Here is an 18,672-nt window from a genome sequence, read left to right on the forward strand (position 1 = left end):
AACCTTAGGGTCCCATGACCTTAGCAGTTAAGTTCCATAAGATTTCACACACATTTGAACATTTTGAACAGAAACATCGGACTGCATGACGTTCTGCTAAAGGATACTATTGATAACTAATAAAGCCTCCGTATTTTAGAACTTAATTTCCAACTGAGCGGAAACGATCGTTGTGATAAAAATAAACAAACGTGATAATGCTTTTTTGCAAAACATGAAACAGAACTCCTTAGAAGTTCTGCTCATTCAGCGACTGACTCATTCACGTCCCCTGTAATAGATCATTGCTCCGGCATAGTCGACTGCTACAGTAAACTGGCACGCCGTCTGAATCCTTGGCTCGAAACAGCGACGCTATATCCAACAGTCGAACGATGTCTTTTGCGTGGTCTTGCTTTCAGTTAGGTCTGTAGAAAAGAGTCAACAAATAAAATGTTGCAGGACAACACACACAGAAAAGTTAAATAGAGTTTGTCAGCAATTAAGAAATATGGTAGTTTTGACGCAGAATGAAAAACGGAACGGACACGCGGCTTAAGTGACAGTATATCGCGAGAAGTGCTAGGGCCTTCTTTCAAACGCGCACGGTCTGTCAAAGGTCAATTGAGAAATAGGGGACGGGTCTTTGATGAGTCTGGCCGACTGCCGTCGCAACAATGGCGTCCACGCAATAACGCACGATTGATGTTTCCGGCTGCGTTTTGCAATTAAGGCACACTCTCATTCACTTATCTCTCAGCTTGCTACACCGACAGCTTCCGTTAATCTTATGAGGTATTTTCTATACTTTTTTCTACGTCAACTGAAAAATTATAGCCTGAGGGAGAGTGTTGTAACCAGAGAATGGTGTACCTAGGAAAACATACTGTTTGTTTGTCGGTGTTTCAGTGAAGAGACGGGTTTTTGAAAGGCAAGGAAGAATGCGCACTAGGGACCACCAGAAGCAGCTTCCGCTGTTTCTGATGTTGTTAGACATGAGGTTGTGTTTCATGCAGCATTTGTAAAGATTTAGAGTTCCTCACATTTAAGTGCTGTACAATATATTGAAGCTATTTTAAATATATTGTTAATTCTGCAGTTACGGTTTTTTAGGGTGAGTAAAAAGCTATATATCTTAGAGATATATATTACATGGACAGTTAAGCCATATTTCTTAGGTTCTGCACCTTCTTGAAACAGAGGAACTTTTTCAGCCATGAAACATGTGATACTTACAAATGGACTGAACTTTTTAATATTTTACGAATTTTACCTGACTTGATAACGAAAATTTCTCTTACCTTTCTGCAGCTTCTATTTCAAAACGGTATTTTAGAATTAAATATATTTTGATAATACTTCCGCTCGATTTGAATTCATCTACTGACTACCTAAGTGTAGTATAGTAATAGTGTAACAGACAGACGACTAAATATAGTAATTTACAAGATTTTTATTGGCTGCAAAGCTTTTAAATTTCAGTTCAATATTTGTTCCTAGGTACACGGAAATTTGCCTTGGTGCATGTTTTCACATTATCAAAAACCTTAAATTACCAGAATAATGTTTCTAATTTCAGAAAAAGACTGCAACACATAAAAAGTGAATGCCATCATTAAAAAATTGAATAAGAAAATAAAATTATATTCCAAGGTTGGCTAGAGGCGAAGGACTGAACAGTTCACCAACGTGCAGCACTCTCCCCTATTTCTAACTTCATTAGTTGGGAAGATGTGTTTCATAATTGTCCAAAGGTGGATGCTAGCGAAACTTTATTCGTCTCCGTACATTTATATCCGGTCGTCTTTCATACGTTAATATGATAGGCTTTTTTATCATCCTAATTGAACGTTTCATCAACAGTGGGTTACTACGAGTGTTCACTTGACATAGGAATCCAAAGATGAGCAATGGATTCTAACGTACACTAGCACATGGCACCATCTCCGTATTCGCTATAAAATATTCCAGACATTTCGGCAACATCTAATGCGTTCGAGACGGATGGCAAAATCAGTTAGATAAGAATAGGGCAGGAAATAAACAGCGGCTTTATTGTGGAATTAATACCAGCAGCCGCTCGGAGTGGTCGCGTGGTTTGAGGCGCCATATCATGGACTGCGCGGCCCATTCGCCAGAGCTTCGAGTCCTCGCTCAGGCATGGGTGTGAGTGTTGTAAGTCGAGGGACCGATGACCTCAGCAGTTTGGTCGCTTAGGAATTCACACACATTAGAGAATTTGATACCAGCAGTCACATGAAATGACCTAGGGACAGTACTAAAAATTTAAATTGAGATGACCAAAAGGCAAGTGAAACAGACTGAAAGAAGCTTATGTTTCCGACGAAAATCCACAACGAGCGTAAACCTGCTTTCAAAGCTCCGAACTTTTCATGTTGGTATTTGACACTTGCTATAATACTGCTATTCCCTCATGGAGCACACCGCACTATGAAGCACCTTTATATCAATTTATGTATTTATTTCACTTGATAACATGAAGACTTTCAGACTCTCTCTTACATCGACCATATGTGCTTCTCTTGTTCAACAGGTTTTTTATAGCTAACTTAGCAAGGAAGTATGGTCGATGTAAGAGAGAGTCTGAAAGTATATATGAGGTAGTAGTGCAGAAGGAGTTAAATCTGGAGCAGAATCTGACTAGTCTGGAAAAGAGCGAAAAATAAAAATAAAGATAGCAGAACAGAAGAAGAAAACAAAAAAAGATAGGTATAAAGAAGGCTGGGACAGTCTCGTAACGTGACACATGCACTGGTCCGTGGGTGGATAGAAGAATTACAGTTGAGAAATGCCGAGAAAGGTACAGCGATAATAACAAGTAGATCTCTAGCCTGATCTTCAATACAGAGAGGTTTCGGATTACATTTTATGTACTGGGATGTCAGTTGCAGAGTTGTATGGCTGAGATGGAGGCAGTGGGAGGAGGAAGTTTTAGTGATATGCTTGAGTACAGCCTAGACGCTGGAAGTATCACGTTTGATATTGCAGTGATGATAGATCTCGATATTGGAGGAGATTTTCTGAGGCGACAAATAAATACAATGATGAAAATAGTGCGTGCCAACATCACGCCATGCATCCTGCCACGACCACCCTAATGACCCTAGGAAGTAGTCTGTTGTCACATTAAAGATTGTGACACACATACCATACGCTAGCCTTCATTGATAGCTCGAGTCGTCTGGAATTTCCGTTGCTTATGCCATATGGGGCTATACCGCAGCAGTAAAACCCACACGGTGCACACTGGACTCAAAGCCCAATACTATTTGTCAGTCATTTTTCATTTGTAAAAATCAAAGCGATTGTAAACTTGACGTCGGTTTCAACACCACAGTGATTTACAAGGCGTGATCCTACTTGACGTGGTATAAGCATGTCCGAGAACTGTCACGCACATTCGCTTACTAGTGGACATACAGTTACTTAAATCCAAATTACAGGAACTATGTGACTTTTCTGCATGCGTGGGGAATTAGCAAAGGTGAAATATGAAAGCAACAAGGAAATGCCAGAACAATAATATCTACTACAGGACGAGGAGTTTTTGTTTACAGCCATCACAAATCTTTTAAAATCTCTACTGCTCTGCAGCTACGAGCATCGACAATATGTCAGGCGTAAAAGAAATGATTAAAGAGACGAAATATACGTAATTACAGCTGCTTCATTCAAATTTCTGTTGACGGTGGGAGACTACTATCTCACTCCCCTTTCTCAGTATTATTATTATTATTATTATTAACAACCGAGTTAACTAATTACATGATTAATCAAATGTAATTTATTTTTGTGGCCTGTCACCCTGGTATTTTATGAAACCTAGATCCGGAAGCGGCCCAATCCAGTATTTGCATAGAAGAGCGTTGAAAACCACCTAAAAACCATAATCACGGTAAGCGATGTACGTCAACAAGGGTCGTTTAATCCAGATTCGATCTGGGTTTGCCTCACTTCACTGTGCCACAAGTGAAACGCCAGCGTTCGATGTACGAACAGGTGAAGCGAGAAACACGAGAAGGAAATGTGCTAATCTTCGATAATATCGTAGAATATAAAGCTTATCCGCACTTGAAGACCTAAATGGCCGATTTTCTCAATGCCATTTTCCTGAATTCGACGACGATTTACACGAATGGACTGAAGAGCATCGGCGGAAACAAGGTACGTTGCGCTGTACACAACCACACACAAAATTATCAAGCCCTATATTCTCTTCCTGATGAGGAACAGTCTATTAAAGAAAGCCATCGCAGTTGGGGAAGCAATAAAATACGGCAAATGTCGCACACGAAGCAGTGAAGTGATATTAACCTATCCCATAACTGTAAAACAGCCTTAAAAATCAAAATGGAACAAGAGTTCGACAGCAGCAATTAAAGAAGTTGTTACAAATAAGCAGTCAGGAATAGTAAAAAAAAAAATTTGTCGATTCCAGGGCACAGTGCCAGCTTCTATAGTCAGATAGCAGACAGCTTACCAAAGCGAAATCGTAAGTGATAGAGTTCCTTACCAAGAAATTCCGAACTGATTAACGGAAACGAGAAACGACTAGCATACATAATGGGATGAGGCCAAGATTTCAAAAGGAGTACTTTACGGCCAGCTGCAACGCATAACAACAGTGTGTCCTCCGTTTACTTACTGGAGTCGGAGCAGACGAATCTACGATTACGGGCATGTGTTTAAATCATGGTAGATTTCCGACCCACCTATTCCTAATAGGATTTCAGGTATCTCCGTTATGTGATTTAAACAATGAAAAAGGAGGCGTGAATCATTATTTTCGTATACCAGGTACAAGATGCAACAAAATTCTTTTTAAGCGCCGTCGTTAAACCGAAGGTTCCTTTTCCAATATCGGTTGCAGTGCTGTTGTCAGTCCGAAAGATTTCACTAGTGTTAAACGTTATGTTCAGCCACTTAAATGTGTGTGACCTATCTAGAGGCAACGTGTACACGATGTGTCGATTTTTGTATGATGCTATGTTATCTTATTTTATTATTACGCTATAATCGCTTTATGAGTAGATTCTAGCGGTGTCACTTATAAGTCTTTTATTGATACCACTGTTTTCTGTAAAGAGCAATTAACGTGGTGCATACTAGAATAATCATTAAGAAACATACTTTGTAAATGCGATTGAAGGCTGTATGGTGACGGCCGAATGCCGACAAATAAAAAGAAGTGTAAGACTACTGTACTTTAGTGATTATTATGCGATATATTGAATGTAGAAGTTCCATGTCATGCCTATGACATGATGCATAGCACAAAATACGCATTAGTGGTTGTTTTAGTTTCTAATGATAATCTACGAACTACTTTAACGAATACAGGAAAGCTTAGACAGTACTATGGAAAAGGCGCATGCACCCCGAAAAAAAAAGTCAAGGAAGCTCCTTTAGACCCACGAACGAAATTTCAAGCAATCTCTCAGAAAATAGCTTTCATTTGTCCCAGACTTATCACGAGCTGATACCAATAGGATTCCGGCAGTAATTCCTGACCGACCTACTGTGCCAAGTACGGTTTACTTACATTTGTCCGTAACAATTAACAGATATGCTTCAGATTAATTGCTACATTTTGATGAAGTTCTTCGTCCCCCTAAAGAGCAGAAAATTCTGTCAACAACTCAGTTATTGAATCGAATTCGGAAGGATTGAAATCGACTCGAAACTGACTACTGATTAAACCTTTCCAGTGCACCTCGACTTTCTCGTAGGGAGACGGACAGCGGACGGTTACGGTGCCGTACTTAGATTTTCCAAAATGGATTGTATAGTGTTGTCAGTCTGCGCAAAATGGCTCTGAGCACTATGCGACTTAACTTCTGAGGTCATCAGTCGCCAAGAACTTACAACTAATTAAACCTAACTAACCTAAGGACATCACAAACATCCATGCCCGAGGCAGGATTCGAACCTGCGACCGTAGCGGTCGCTCGGTTCCAGACTGTAGCGCCCAGAACCGCACGGCCTCCGCATATGTTTCTTCTGGTTTATAGACATTTGTGTTGAGCATATTCCTAAATTCTCTTCATCGGCAGCATTTAGCACTATCGTGCACGAGAACACCATTTTTACAGTTCTAAAGTGGGACCATTACTTGCGATTTAATTTTTACGAAACACGCATTAAAAATTGTAGTGATAAAAGAGCTATCTTCTACACGAATCTGGAGCTTAGAAAGCAAAGGCCCGAGCATCAATGTCCTCCTGAGAGTTAAACGAAAAAGCACCAAACCCTATTTTGCTACTTGTTTGTCTGTATTTCAGGCTAGTTTTTAGCGGCTCATTACGTTGAGATGCAGGACAATTCTCGAGAATCGCGAGAGCACCGCGCAAATCCTCTACAAGATTAAAATCAACTCTGGAAGATTACGTGGTTGTCGAGGGAGTTCACCCTGTGGCAAGGCCATGGGAATGGACGTTAACGTTAACGTTAACGAGAAGCCCATTTCAAATCCCGACGGGGCCGTTGTGATTATCCTCGGTCTATTAAAATAACTGTCAATGGTTGCACGGCGATTCCTTCCAGACATCTACCACTAATTATTTTATCCTGCCTTATTCCCGGTACTGATAAAATAATCGTTTCCTACCGATATACCGCTGGTTAAAAATCACAGCTCAAGTTACTGGCTACGGCCTTTTGCTGTAAATATTTCAAACCACATGGGAATGCAATACATCAATACTATTAACACTATAATTTCATATTTTCCTGGAGATCAGGCTCATGGAAATTGAAGAGCTGTCAGTGCGATTGTGTTGCAGTAAAACTATTGCTGTCTGGACTGGTTGACTCTAAATCATTAAACTGTAGTTGTATTATGAAGTCATTCAGGAAGAATTCAATCAGCAACCAGAAATTTCCAGTACTCATGTCAAAATCAATCGTCGTCTGCAGAGTTATGTGCCTAGCAAGTGGGTAGAGGATGGATAAGACCCACCATAGTAATAACGAAATTCGGAGGATGCTGAGGAAGCTGAGGCTGTTCCACTCTGTGCTCAAAAGCGGGCGCAAAAGTGACGACAAGCGAAGGTCAATTGTGATTCCTACGTCCATTAAAACATCTATGCGCGAAGCATACAACAGCTACCATCCTCACACCTTAGCAAAAGATCTGGCAGAGACCATGAGAAAATCCTGATCGTATTTAAAATCGCTAAGCGGGTCTAAGGCTTCCATTCAGTCCCTTGTTGACCCGTCTGGTGTGGCAGTCTAAGATAGCAAAGCGAAAGCTGATATGTAAAATTTCACGTACAAGAAATCGTTCACACAGAGAATCGTACAAACATAATGTCATTTCACCATCGGACGACATAGAAGTAGGCATACCTGGCGTAGAGAAACAACTGAAAGATTTGAAGACAAGGAAATGACCAGAACCGGATAGAATCTCAGCTCGATTTTACAAAAAGTACTCAACGGAATTTATCGTGAATCTCTCGCCTAGCAAGAAGCAAGCCCAGGTTACTTCTGTATATAAGAAAGGTGCAAGAATGGACCCGCAAAATTACAGACCAATATCTCTAACTTCTGTTTGCTGCAGAATCCTTGAACATATTCTGAATTCCATTATATCAAACTTTCTTGAGACTGAGAAGCTTACGTTCAAGAATCAGCATGGTTTTAGGGAGCATGGCCCGCGTGAAACTCAGCTTGCCCTTTTCTCACAAGATATACTGAGAACTACGTATGAAGGACAAACAGGCAGATTTCATATTTCTAGATTTCCGGAAAGCATTTGACACGGTGCCCCGTTGCAGGCTGTTAACGAAGATTGGAGCATAAGTGTCATAAAGACTTCCTAAGTAATAGAACCCAGTATGTTGTCCTCGACGGCGAGTGTTCAGCAGAAACAAGCGTATCGTCATGAGTGCCCAGCGAAGTGTGACAGGACCGCTTTTGCTCTCTATATACAGAAATGATTTGGCTGTCATGGTTGGCAGCAATGTGCGGTTCTTTTCTGATGATGCCGCCGTTTACGGTAAAGTGTCGAAGTTGAGTCACTGTAGGGAGTTATAAGACGATTTAGACAAAATTTCCAGTTGGTGTGATGTATGGCAAGTAGCCCTAAATGTGGAAAAATGCTAGTTAATACGGATGAGTAGGAGGAACAAACCTGTTCGGATACTGTGTTACTAGGCTCCGCTTGACACTAGTATATATATCTGGGCGTAACATTGCAAAGCGATATGAGGTGGAACAAACATCTGAAAACTGTGGTAGGGAAGGAAAGTAATCGAATTCGGTTTATTGGGATAACTTTAGGAAAGAGTGGTTCACCTGTAAAGAAGACCGTACATAGGACGGTGGTGCGACAGATTCTTGAGTACTGCTCGAGTGATTGGGATCCGTACCAGGTCGGATTGAAGAAAGACATCGAAGCAGTTCAGAAGCGGGCGGCTAGATTTGGTACCGATAGGTTCGAACCACACGCATGTGTTACGGAGATGCTTCTGGAACTCAAATGGGAATTCCTGGACGGAAAGCGACGTTGTTTTCCAGACAGACTGTTGAGAAAATTTAGAGAACCGGCATCTGAAGCTGACCACCGAACATTTCTAATACCGCCAACGTGCATCGTGTATAAGGACCACGAAGATAAGTTACAAGAACTTAGGGCTCATACGGAGGCGTACATACAGAATGAAATTTTCACTCTGCAGCGGAGTGTGCGCTGACATGAAATTTCCTGGCAGTTTAAAACTGTGTGCCGGACCGAGACTCGAACTCGGGACCTTTGTCTTTCGTGGACAAGTGCTTTACATATACAGTTGTTTTTCCCTCGCTCTATTTTGGAGTGAAGCAGAAGGGGAAAGGACAAGTAGTGATGCAGCATACCCTTCCCCACCTAGCGTACGGTGGCTTGCGGAGTATCTATGTAGATGTAGATATAGATGGCTGCAACTCTAGTGACGCCATATGTACAAGAATTACATGCTCTTAATTATTCGATAATTGCACAACAAATGTACTGTAAGGAAAGGAAAACTTAAGTCATGACATATTATAACAAAATTTTTACAAACAGTGTAGTGATTTAAGAAAAGTAAAGTATTTGACGCGACTAACATAGTAATTGTAAGACTTCGTCAACATGACCTCCAGCACGTAACGAATATTATGCGCCAGAATATGGAACTTCTTGTATAATTCACCTGATTTACAGCATTCTCTTTTAAGTCTCCAATCAGGCGTAACTGCAGGCACGAATCTTTTGTCTGACCGAACATTCGCTGACCTGAGAAAAGCAGAAATAGAGGTTCATTGTGTAAAGTCACATAACTGACTTGTGTGAAAGGTTGTTACAGCTTCAAACACTTTTTTTTTAAATTTAAAGTGATTGGTTCTCAAGTCTACACAAACAATAAGTGCTTCCTTACTTTCCATTCACTAGATTCGTTCCTGCAGTGGCATTAAGTGGTGTACTGATGAATACGTTAGACATGGACCGTTAGTTCTGTTCCCACACTTTGTCTTATTAATGTGGAGCAACGCTGAGATGACTCATATCGAAAGAATGTCACATGTCAAAGTGATTACAACTAAAAACTGTTTTATTCATTAGGAGCACCATTGGCATAAAAATGTCACCAAGTCCATTTTCCGTCCTTCAGTCATTTTCAAATGGTCATAGTTTACCAGCAGGCGTTCCTCCATCGATTGTGAAATTTGGTGTAAGTGGTAGTCTGATGTAATAAAACAATGCTGAGAGTTAGAGATGCCCTTTGTACCGAAAAAAATGTTGGAAGAACTAACAATAAGAGAAAATTTCGCTGTCAGTTGAAGGTGTACGCTGTCCACCACACTGTAAGCACTGGGCGGCGAAATAATTATGATCACACACTTAAAGTCATCATACGACAAAATTATTTTGTTACTGTTAAGTGGAATCTTTAAATTTTGCTTATTTTGATTTTCTCTTTCGTCAGTTTAAGGTCTCGGGTTTTTTCTTCTTTAAGGGATCTCATTCGTTAGTCACGTGTTCTTTATACCGCCCACTGTGATTGTGTTTAACAGCAACTAACTCATCAGCTCACCGAATGAATTAAAAAGGATAGCGAGGGAGAAGAGAAGTGTAAAAGCATCAAGTCGTTAGACTCCATGGTGCTGCGGTTCAGGGTACCTTAAGGGTGAAGTTTATTGTACGATAATGTAGACACCCTTAAGCGTAAGACCTCCTGCACTCATCTTTCAATGCGATTTTTACTATTTTAGTCGAGGATAAGTAACTTAAAAGGCCGTTGCTTGTGTTTGGTGGAAGGAGAGGGAGGGGGTGGGGGAGAGTGCCTATAGAACATTCAGTATGCTGCCCCCTACTCCTTAAACAAAAATTATTGGCACTCAGTTCAAAACCCATCGTGAGAATCTAATTCATTAAATACATATAAAATTATTTTGAAATTTTTTGAAGGAATAGATTCTGGATTTCCTGAAATGCACTTGACCTTCTATTAAAAAGTGCAGTAGAATATTAGCAGCTTCCAATTTTATCTACACACTTATCTGAAGGGGACTGTAACTTCCAGCTCGGTGATCGTACTCGACCACACAAGTCATGTTTGCTGTGTACATAGCTTTTAACACCCAATAAATAAATAGAAAAAACGAATTATGTAATAAACTAGTTAAACTGCGCTGCGCATCCTGAATAAGGGGACGAGCTAACACGCATTACTGACCGTCATCCAACCATTAGGTTCCCGATGAAGCAACTAGTTACAAAAATTATTTATTTCCTATCGTTCATATTCCACCTGTACAGCACTTACCATAATTTGTGAAGAGCAAATGTGCATTTCTACTGGAAATAATAACGAATAACCGAAAAATATGTCAGAAGGCTGAAGATTTCAAAATTAACTGTAATTAATGTCAAGTAAGAGTAACTGGCTCAGTAACAGCAAATAACGATTTTGATGTTGGGGAAAACCAGCCACTCTCATTACGTTCCGACGGTTTCACTTGGCTTTGAGTCAGTAATTTCTAGAATTCCGATCCATATTTTATCTAAACCAGCTTCAAACATCGACAAGCCTTTCGGCATATGAGTTAAAATTTTGGAAAATAGTGGAGAAAGACAAACAAGAGACTTCCTTTTCTTCTTTGTGGCATTGGGGTTCGGTGTATTATCAGGCACTTGTTTGACTTTCGTGAAACGGTTATTTACGTGTACCGAAAACATGAATTTAAAATGTATTAGTTGTATGAACAGTGAAAAATACTTTCGAATGGATTTATGTGATTTTGGTATTCTCTTCCTGAGACTGTAAATCTCCAATTATGTATCGTTGGCGAACATGGAAATCTGAATTTTCCTTTAAGCTACGTTTCATCTCAATTTACTAAATCTTCAGGAACATGAATTCTATGTTTTAACTTACTGCTATAAGCAACGAGCAAAACCAACTTTCACTTCAGATCTGTAAACACGTGTATAACAGTGTTTATCCATGTCGTTTGGTAGAAATTATTTAAAAATTTTAACACCAGTACACAAATAAAGATTTTTAGAACTGCTGAGATACATTAATGCATGGAAATTCCATTGGTGTCACGTTGTTTGGCCACTTTCATAATTTTATCACTTTGAATACCTATTCAGATTTGTAGTTCAAAATTGCTCCCATACAGGATTTGTGTAGGAAATTTGTACACCATTTTCCGAGATTTACTGGGGCAACTTCCTTTACCATGTTGCCACCAATAAATTTGTTCATGTACTCTTAGCAAGAAACGTATTCTCAAAGCAAATATCAACAGCTCATAACTCAACGACAATCCAGTTGCCAAATTAACAAGGACTCTAGTGTCAGGCAGTTCATTTATAAGACTTTCCTAAATGACATATTTTCACAGACTTATATATCTAGACCAATATTTTACCTATAGTTTGAAATCTTTAGCGAGTAAATCTATTATCAACAGTCAGGCGTAAAAATTACAGAAAGTAACCACATTCTAATAGAGCCCTCTTAATGCATATATTTGACTAACCAACTGTGCACTAAAAACCTGACAGCAGGTCACTTACTTGGGAACGCACATAAGCGAAGCCACTCGTACGCTATGTGGTGTAAAGTAAAATTGAATGAACACATATTGCACATAAGGCCACGTGTCAGTCAACACTCTTGAGAATATAACTATGTCTACAGCAAAGAAAGCATTTCGATAACCACAAACATATTGATATGTAAGGTTGTGCAGTGCTCCTTAGTGAAAAAGAAGACCTGCAAATACTCAGCATATATGACACATTTCTGAAAACGCCTCTTCCCAAGTATCTAGAGGAAATGAGGAATAAGAAGCATACTTCATATGGACCTCCGCTATGGAAAACTAGTCCATTTTACTACTGACTTCCTTTGAAACACATCTAAACTGGATTTCGAATTATTTTTCCCCTTTCGTCTGCTACTGCGGGAAATATCGTTGGAAACAAGTGAAGTCTAAGTTATCAGTCGATAGCTTCGGAATCTGCAGAGCAAGCCGCCGAAAGTTCATAAATTGTGTCAGAGGACGGCCTGACTCCCAAAAACTAAAGTGACATTGGCCGAGTACATTTGCATTTTATGATCAAATTTTATTACCGTATATTTTAATGTCACGAACAAAACTGAAACACTTACAAATGTACCTATGGCAAACTGCATCAGATACAGTTTACTAATTTGTATGTTTATTAGAGACATAGAAAACAGGGATATTTACTGCATGAATTTTTTATTAAACAGGCTCAAACCTACAGGCTTTGAAAGTTCGACTCAGCTTCAAACAGCAGGTAGGTATATTTACTGCATGAAATTCTTGTTAACCATTAGATGTTGAAATCTACAAATTAGTATCGATCGTGCAAGCCTGAATATGGCATTTTGGTTTCTACAATTGCCTCCATTATCACTCCGAACGCTGTAACCTTTAGTTCGGAACTCTCTGGAAATATGTAACGTAACCTGTAATATGAAACTATATACTTCGTCCGTTGTTATACCGAAGCTTTGATACGAATCTAGGAACGACGTTTGTTAGCATGAGCTACCAAAGTTTCTCGGTCTATTTGCAGAAACTAACAACGTATCACGTGCTATTGTATCACATTCACTTGTTAGCAATTTGTTACTTGTTTACTGAGGTAGCGGTATGTTTATGTATGAATTGCGAAACTGACGATTCAGCTGAAACCGGTTAGACTGTTTTCTTGCTGTTATTATAACATTGATGGGCAATGTTCGCCACCGAAATTTACCTCAATCCCATTGGCAATGTTACGAAAGGAAAATCTGTCCGAAATGAGGTCAGACCTTTATGAATTCGCAGACACACTGCCAACGACGACAATGGAGTAGGTCAATCTGAAAGCCCTTGCTGAGGCATTCTTCCCTCTTATCGATCTCACGAGTCACAGCGTGGAGGGATATAAGGGAAATTTGTTTGTACAGTGCGGGCGGAAATAGAGGCGAAATACTGCGACGCAGCGAAAACACACCCTGAGACGTGGAGGAACAAACAGTACGGGATGGACAGACTCAATAATTGCAAGCCGTGTGTTAGTCTTGGCCGGCGTCCACGTTTCTTCAGGGAGTTTACCCAGTTAGAGAGTGCGAGGCGATGGTTCTGTAAGCTGCAGACTCATCCTTGCTGTCCGCGGACTTTGACGGAATTATGGACGTCTTCGAGTCGATCAAAAGCAGACGGTGCTGAAAGACTGGAGACACGTGAAAACAAACTGTTATTCTTGTGTTTTTTACAGAAAACAGAACTTCCACTATTCCTTATCATATTTTCTACTAATATATGGCACTTTGCTACCCTGTAATGATTTACATTTTGTTTTCCAACGCACAGTTTCAAGAAGCTTGAATGCGGTTGCATATTCATGTTTAATGAATCATCGATATCTAGTATTTCAGGAGGGAATAAGCTCTAGACTTCTGATCATTGGTAATGAAAAACAAAGAAGCACAAAAGAACTTTCAACCACTACGAAGGAAGTTGTTTAAGACGAGTAAATGTAAAAATGCTTTCTTTTTAAACAAGAAAAGCAAAATACTTTTTTACGTTTCACTATTTTCGTTTAGAGGCTACTTTCTTAGATTTATAGTGATATTATCGTGATACCGAATACAATATACTGATGTTATTAGTGGCTGGATAATTTTGATGAGTTTCCAAAACGGTCAGTAAGGAAATTAAAAATATTCCACCAAAGATGAATTGGAGCAATAAAAATACCTGATCTTCTAAAAGAGAAAATGAAAATATTGGTTAACTGGTTAAAATATGAACATATCAGCTATAGCTAACGATTAAACTTTATGACAAATTTCTTAATTAAGAGGCGTAGCATGTACACCGAACCTTAGTGAACGAAAATTTAGGTAAGATTTCAGGAAGCACTTCTTATTCCAACATCGCTGAAATGAAAGAATTGTTTCCCAACATTTACAGGTAGTAATAGTATTTTTTGTATTAGGCAAGAGCTGGGTGAGTGTATCAGGAAATTAAGAGAACATGCTAAAGTTGATAACAAAATTCTCCGTAACAAGCGACAATCTGTAATTACTAAAACTGTGATTTTAATATTAGACAGAGTTCCAAAAAAGATAAAATGAAGTATGTGGCCTAGTGGCGCTCTTTGCACTTTGATGGCAAAGAATTCTTAACCTCGATTCGAAATAAAATTAATGCATGAATTCTTTTTTCAGCTCTGTTCTTGGAGATTCACAGGAATGTATTCCAACTTACATCAAATAGGCGACTTATATGTCTGCAAATATTATTAGCTAATAACTAAATGTCGTTCTGATTATAAGTACAATGTATAATTTTTTGGTGCTAATCTAACAAAAATAGTTTGGTAGTCCATTTACAAAACTTTTTTGAACGACATCTTTTCACAAAGCCCTATAGCTACAGCCGGCGGGAGTGGCCGAGCGGTTTAGGCGCTACAGTCTGGAACCGCGAAACCGCTACGGTCACAGGTTCGAATCCTGCCTCGGGCATGGATGTGTGTGATGTCCTTAGGTTAGTTAGGTTTAAGTAGTTCTAAGTTCCAGGGGACTGATGACCTCAGAAGTTAAGTCCCATAGTGCTCACAGCCATTTCAACCATTTGAACCTACAGCTACATCAGTATTTCACCAGCACTTGAAATTGTTCCGTTAGTAAAGCTATTACTAACAGTCTGAGGTGAAAATATGCAAAAAATAACTACTTTCAATACAGCCGGCCTGGTGCAAGTATTTGACTACTGTGCACTAAAAGACGACATAATGTACCACATATTTCGCAATGCATATCAGAAAATCAATTCTAAATTAAAATTGAATGAAATCATATTGAACATAATACCATGTGTCAGTCAACACACTTCAAACAAAACTTTGGCTATGAATAATCTACGTGTATGTTTTTCCCTAGGCGAGAAATGCAATGAATTTCCGAAAGAAAGTATTGGGCACCGTAACTTCCTTCCGCTGAATACATAATTGCACAATAGCAGATTTTCGACACTATCATTTGTGAGTCACAAACCCAAATTACAGGTTTAACCCCCTGGACAGATATAATGAGATGCACAGCTGTTGTTGGAGCATTTGTTTCGACAACAAAACCCGAGAAGAGCGGAAGTTCAGATTCTGTAATCCATTATCCAAGGAGTAATGCCTCTCGAAATCAATAGCTCATTATAATGGAATGAAATCGATGGGGCTTGACCTACTCATTCTCTGCAGGTCGCTACCATCCCAAGGTGGAGTTTGCACGAGTCCCGTCAGAGAAGAAAAGCACTAGCATGTGACCAGAAATAACGTGCGGTCATTAGTCGTCCCAATTGCAGAGTCCGTCCGTAGTTTTCGACAGTCCGCGACTTGCCTGCCCGGCGAGGCGGGAAGCACCGCATTAAAACGATATTACGTTACGTAATGAGCAGTTCGTTACTGCAACGCTGCGTGCCGCTGGCCGCTTGGTCGCTGGGAACATTCGGAACTACCGTGTGTTGAGTGCTGCGGTCTCCAGCTGGTCTTTGCTCTGCGCTAACGAAAGACCCTGCAAGGTAGCATTTCCTCATCAAAAGTTCATTACCAAGGCTGGGCGGCTCCTAATGACGCATATCCTACGGCCTCAATTAAACAGCATCCACCCATCGGGAGAGGGCATGCTGTCTTTAATGCTATGGTGACGCACTGCGAATGCACCTAGCTCTGAGGCGAGAATGAGTCTGGGGCCCAGCAGAACATCTGTGACCGGAAATCACGTTCCTCTTCGAAAAGCAAGTTTTTTCGGTTTAATGTACTTCCTATAGAGTTAGAGGCCAGTGTACTACATCATTATTTCAGAAACACTACAGCCCGAATTACATGAATGTGAACGCTCACTGCTAGACTGGAAAAAATTTTGCTGCTCTACGAATATTCGTTGGCTTCCATCAGCTGTCCTATGAAAGAGCAGATGAGTCGATTATGCATTTAAATTATAAACAGTTCATAAGCAAATAAAAATTTCAGAAAAACTATTGCTGTACTTATGCGACTGTAAACGCTCATTATGACAGTAGAAAAATGGTTCAAATGGCTCTGAGCACTATGGGACTTAACATCTGTGGTCATCAGTCCCCTAGAACTTAGAACTACGTAAACCTAACTAACCTAAGGACATCACACACATCCATGCCCGAGGCAGGATTCGAACCTGCGACCGTAGCAGTAACGCAGTTCCGAACTGAGCGCCTTAATGACAGTAGAAAATAATGCTGTTAAACTAAAAATTTTGGTTTTCATCAGCTGTCCTATGACATTAGAGATGAGTAGATTATGTACTTAAATCCCCAAAAAATGATAAAAATATAAAAAAAATTAGCTGCGTGCCGTCATTATTTCAGAATAAGTATACCTGGAATTACGTGACTTTGTACTCTCATTTTAAAACTAGAAAAATTGTGCTGCTGTACGAAAATCTGTTTGCTTCCATCAGCTGTCCTACGAAGGAGCAGATGAGTCCATTTTGTACTTATATTGTTGACACTTAAAAAAAGTAATTAATGTTCCTACAGCAGCAACCAAAGCTTCCCCTGCAGTCTGTCTGCTCTGAATGTGGCGTTAAGCCCAAAGTTTCTAGATTTGTCTCAGAGCATATATTAATATTTCCATCGTCTGTTTATTCCTGTCGAAAAGCGTCGAGGCAATCCTTACAATTTTCTCATTGTCGCTACCCCACAGATAGTCATTCACACAATTATAATTCCTTGCAAGTAGTAGTAGTAGAGGGTTTTTTTGGGCGCACGACAGCAAGGTCATCAGCGCCCGTCCTTGTAAGTGTTGTGCATCACCACTCTCATTGGAAAACATGTCATAAACAGGATTCTGACAACCGACGCTACTTTTCACGTATTAACATTATTTCCACACACGCAACATCTGCTCGAGCATTTGTTTATAAAGAATCGAGGGCTGATTTTTACTCACATGACGTGCTTTATAGCGTTTACCATCGTATATAACAGCTATATAATGCGGAGGAAGATCCACAAAAGGTAAAATTTTGTGAACAGTCTAAAACAAGTTTTCATTAACTGTTATTAACTGTTTCGGAGGAATTAGACCATTTTCAGGCTTAACACTAAAATACAGGATTGTTGCTAAGATAGTCGCCAGCTGATGATGGTTGCTACAAGTGGCCAAACATCAGCTGACGCCGCTGGTAGAAACAGTTCTGTAATTTGACGATACATTCGAAGATGCGGTAAACCGGAAGAAACCAGTAATAATGGTGAATAGAAACTTGATTAGACTTCTATTTATTGCAAAAGGTATTCATACGAATATACCTTAAAATGTTGATTAAATTGTGATATCAATAGCTTGGGACACCATGTTAGGAAGATCATCAGCTGTTGGTCAGAAGCTGCGAAACAGGTTGTTATTCATTAGTGCCTCATTTCTTACCCTGAGGCAAAGAGAGAAGTATGTTCCGATGGAGTGTTTACAGTAATTTTCACTTCGAGATGTCCGTAAGTGAGAGCATACCTTACGTTTCCAACGGCCGACGTTGTCTCCGGAAGACAGCGACAACACTGTGATATCGTTCGAAAATCGCGGCAGAGTCGGGTTTCCGAAGTCGGTCGCTGCCGCGTCGTTTCGCAGACACACTATTGTTGCAGTAACACACGAGAGAAGCACACGAACACGGAGGAGTCGGGATGCGGGGGACGGACACGCTGCGCGTTCTTCGGGTGGCGGGAGTCGGGGATGGCCCAGGGGGATCGGAAGGGAGCGCGGCCGGGCTCTCGAGGTGAGGAGGCACTCGCCGTGGTTCGGAGCGCGCCCGCGCGACCACAGCGCCAACCGAGCACTGACTGCGCGCAGCTGGCGGCGGCGGCCGTCTGCCCCGGCGTCTCGCGTCCGTGGCCGCTCGCTGCCTGGGTCCGGGCGACACCGGCGGCGCGGCCGCGAACTAGAGCCCGCCGGGTCCGGGGAGCGCGCCCGACCACTCGCCGAGTTTCAAGTGCGATACGACGCGAGGAAGACGAGAACCGACTCGAGCACCGATTTTCTCTGGCGTGATTACGACGTGCATACCAAGACCTGTTGTTGTTGTGGTCTTCAGTCCTGAGACTGGTTTGATGCAGCTCTCCATGTTACTCTATTGTGTGCAAGCT

At 40.6% G+C, this 18,672-nt stretch overlaps 1 protein-coding gene across 1 annotated transcript in view; it reads right to left on the reverse strand.

The window, feature by feature from the left end:
* The window catches only part of LOC126267285 (uncharacterized protein C6orf132 homolog), a 285,985-nt gene extending 267,551 nt beyond the window's left edge, over nt 1–18,434 (reverse strand). Inside the window, exon 1 of the mRNA XM_049972356.1 lies at nt 18,041–18,434. The gene's annotated coding sequence lies outside the window, so the exon portion shown is untranslated. The remainder of the gene's footprint in view (nt 1–18,040) is intronic.
* Nucleotides 18,435–18,672: the final 238 nt, after the last annotated feature.

The sequence above is a fragment of the Schistocerca gregaria genome, chromosome 4 (assembly GCF_023897955.1).
Source record: "Schistocerca gregaria isolate iqSchGreg1 chromosome 4, iqSchGreg1.2, whole genome shotgun sequence".
NCBI classification, from domain to species: Eukaryota; Metazoa; Arthropoda; class Insecta; order Orthoptera; family Acrididae; genus Schistocerca; species Schistocerca gregaria.